We start from the raw sequence: 3,215 nt of genomic DNA, 5'->3' as shown, positions 1-3,215 counted from the left end.
GTCCACCAGGTCAAATAGTAACACGCGCGTAATACAAGGGACCAAAAAGGGAAATAATCCTCGCCCTTAAGACGCAGCGTTTGGATCTGGATAGGATTCAAACAAATTCAAAATACACGGGGAAGATTTAAGAATAACGAAAATGAAATTGAAATGATGGGATAAGACCAAGGGATCAAATGCGCAAATAACCCTTGCGAACCCAGAACGCGCGGATCTAATCCTGTTCGAGTCGGGTCATCGGGTCTCGCATAATCTGAGCAAATACGGTGCCGTTTAAACACCCCACAAGAACTAACTGAAACCCTAAAATTTAAGAACTTTCATTTTCTCTTTTACTCATCAGCAGAAAAACTAAACTCTCCTCCTCCCTGCCGTCGCATCAAACCTAAACCCTATCTAACTCCGATTTGGACGGAGTAAACAGAGCTCCAGCGTTGCGTTTACAAAGGTAAGAGTCCTCCCTTTTTCTTTTGTATTTTTCGCATCTAAAATGAAAACAAAACAAAGAAAACGAAAGAAAAGAAAATAATCAGAATCAAACGAAGTCGAAACACCACCTGAAATGATCTGTTTTCTTTTCTTTTTGAATTTTTTTATCTTTGTATTGCTTTTTCGTCTGTGTAAACTTTACAAAAGTGAATCAATCGGCTTTTATATTGCCGAATATTACAAAAATCGTTTATCCCTTTTTTTCTTTTTTTCTATTATTTTCTTTGTTTTTTCTTATGCTGGCCTATTGTTGTTGTTTTGCTGTGTTGTCTTCGTCTTCTTTGTAGGTACGGAGGCCAGCTGGCATACGGAGATGGTGGACGTGGCGCAGCATACGCGGAGGAGTTGGGGCTGCTGCATCGCAGGGGGTTTGCTTGTTGCTAGGGTTTCTGTTAACTGCCTTTAGGTGCTGGGCCATTGGGCCATTAGGTTTTTGGTTAGTTTGGGCTATTAGGCCGTTGTTTGTAAATGGACATTCAAAAATGGGCTGATGTTATATATTCTATTTTTATACTGGTTTGTTATTGGTGTTTGGGCCTGGCGAATGTTGGGCAATTACAGAAACCACCAACCACCACATATTATTATATTAAACCAGAGATGCATTTGATAGCCAATTTTTTTTCAATTTAATTTTATACACATGGGATTAATAATTTATCAAAGTTTTATTTATTTTATAAATATCAGTTGAAAATATATAAACGTTTTCAAAGTTGATGTCAATAAAATATTTAAAAAAGTTACAAATGCAATTGAAAAGATAACCAATAAAATTGGGCAACATTAGATAAAATATCTAAAAGGAGAAGACATCTCAATTCTTGTTCTATTTTATAAAACAAATCAATTTATTTATTATCACAAAACACCGAAAATCAACCTATTCTCTGATTTTTCAAAATTTGACAACTACTTCATCATTCAAATAATATGCGTATAATTAAGAAATACAAATAATATTGAGAGGCTCTTCTTCCATTAATATAATTCTTATTATTTAAATCAAATTCAACACTCATGAGTCATGAGACTTGTTTTACTACTATTGCTAATGCACCAAGATAGATGGAAAGATAGAACGTGATATGTAGAAGTCCTAAGAAGTCTTGAAAATACGAAAAATCCACAACCCCTTTCAAGCGGCTCTAATTTCTCCTCCAAGAAAGAAAACTTGACAAGAAAAAGTTTGAAAATAATTCTCACAATCTGAAAAGATTGTGAAAACTCTTCTAGAAGAAACTCAATAGAATTTATAAACTCAAAGAGAAGTTGAATAATAATGAATTTTATGAATTGTGTACAATACAAAGGCCTATATATAGGTTAACTAAATAAATCAAAACAAAACTCTTAAGTATACTAGAACTCTAATTTAATCTAAATAAGAAGTAGTTTTAAACTAAACTTTCTTGTTAACATAAAACTCCTAAATAACTTAAAATACTTAATAATTATCAAAAAATCAGAATAAAATAATAAAAAATAATAAGAGCTGATAAATACAATATTGGGCTCATATATAAAAATTAAGCCTAAAACCGAAACCCAATATGATTTAAACTCGAATTAAAAGCCCAAAATTCCTAGTTCCCGTCATAATCCCGTTCAGAAATTTTGCTTACGTAATCTTCACTAAAATGGTCATAATTAGAGCTCTCGAACTCAAAATCGAGTGATTCAAAATGCGTTTCGAAGCTAAGAGATAGATCTTCAAACACCATGAGACATCTCAGCCCAGAAATGCTAGGATCCCATCCAAAAAATCGTCGCAATTTTGTTGATTACCCAAGCTTGAAAATTGGCGACTTTGGTGATTGGAATTTAATAAATTTCACCCCATCTATACATGTATCATTCTCCCTTTCTTAAAAAATATTCGTCCTCAAATCTTGTCGTTGATCGAATCTTGATTTGATTTGCTTAGCCTTTGACGCTGTTGCTAGGCCTTGAGGTAGTGTGAGCCCATCACATTCATGGGTTTGAAATTGTGCCCTAAGACTCGCATTAGGTGGTGTGGCATCTTGATATTCGAGCTTGGCGACCAAGCCAAGTATAGGGTGTTACATGTCTTCTATGATTTTATGAGCTCGTTTGTACGTATGGAACATGAGAGATACACCAGATATTGTCTAAGTTAGATCTAATGTGCCCATCAACACTGTTGTAGAATATTTGGATCTGGAGTCATGCTTGCAGTCTATGGTGCGGGCACTTCCTTAGCATAGTCTTGAAACGCTCCTACGCCTCGTATAAGGACTCATCTTCCTATTGTTTAAAGTTGGCGATTTCTCCTCAACTGAATGGTTCGACTAATTGGGAAAATTTTATAGAAAAATTTCTCCACTAGATCGTTCCATGTTGTAATGGAACTCGATTCTAGTGAGTCCAACCAATCCGCCGCATTGTCACATAAGGAGAACAAGAATAATCGAAGACGCACAACTTCACCGGATACCCTGTTATACTTGAAAGTGTCATATAGTTGAAGAAATCGCTTCAAGTGCTGATTCAGGTCTTCAACCATGTTGCCCTTGAACTGTAGCATGTTTTGGATAATTTGAATCGTGACCATTTTTATCTCGAAATTATTGGTGCTAATCGTCAGCCATTCCATGCTTCCTCGCACCACATCTAATGTAGGTAGGGCATACTTGCACAACGTTCGCTAAACCATTGGGACTTCTTCTCGGTTATTACCTTGTTGCTCTCATAGATCTTCG

General features: G+C 35.5%; 1 long non-coding RNA gene and 1 other non-coding gene across 2 annotated transcripts; both read left to right on the top strand.

The window, feature by feature from the left end:
* The first annotated feature begins 200 nt into the window (after positions 1 to 200).
* On the top strand, positions 201 to 1,109 carry LOC105776826 (uncharacterized). The gene is made up of 2 exons (XR_001128102.2): positions 201 to 451; positions 780 to 1,109. It is a non-coding gene; the product is annotated as an uncharacterized LOC105776826 (long non-coding RNA).
* Positions 1,110 to 2,689: 1,580 nt separating this feature from the next.
* On the top strand, positions 2,690 to 2,797 carry LOC128034274 (small nucleolar RNA R71). Its single transcript, XR_008190404.1, has one exon. It is a non-coding gene; the product is annotated as a small nucleolar RNA R71 (small nucleolar RNA).
* The last annotated feature ends 418 nt before the right edge of the window (positions 2,798 to 3,215 follow it).

This window comes from Gossypium raimondii, chromosome 10, assembly GCF_025698545.1.
Source record: "Gossypium raimondii isolate GPD5lz chromosome 10, ASM2569854v1, whole genome shotgun sequence".
NCBI lineage: Eukaryota > Viridiplantae > Streptophyta > Magnoliopsida > Malvales > Malvaceae > Gossypium > Gossypium raimondii.
Note: the sequence above shows the minus strand (reverse complement) of the source record. Positions and strands in the feature narration are given on the sequence as shown.